Source organism: Gobio gobio, assembly GCF_949357685.1.
Source record: "Gobio gobio genome assembly, chromosome: 9".
Classification (NCBI taxonomy): Eukaryota; Metazoa; Chordata; class Actinopteri; order Cypriniformes; family Gobionidae; genus Gobio; species Gobio gobio.
The window spans coordinates 6776467-6776694 of record NC_137115.1 but is presented as its reverse complement, the minus strand read 5'-3'; positions in this window follow the sequence as shown (position 1 = coordinate 6776694).

Genomic DNA, 228 nt, shown 5'->3' with positions numbered 1-228 from the left:
AAAAAAAAAGAAAAAAACACATACGTTCTGCCTGCTTTTACAAGGTCGTGTTGTGAATGTACCATACCGAAATAAATGTTAAAAACACATCAAAGGTACACACATAACACTTCAACTTTGTCGTGCTTTATGTATTAGCATGAGAAGCTGAACTTACCAGGAGTGTGTTGTCCTTTGCGGTTGTAAAATGCCTGCTGCTCATGAGCTTGATAACCAGCAGAGGTCAGT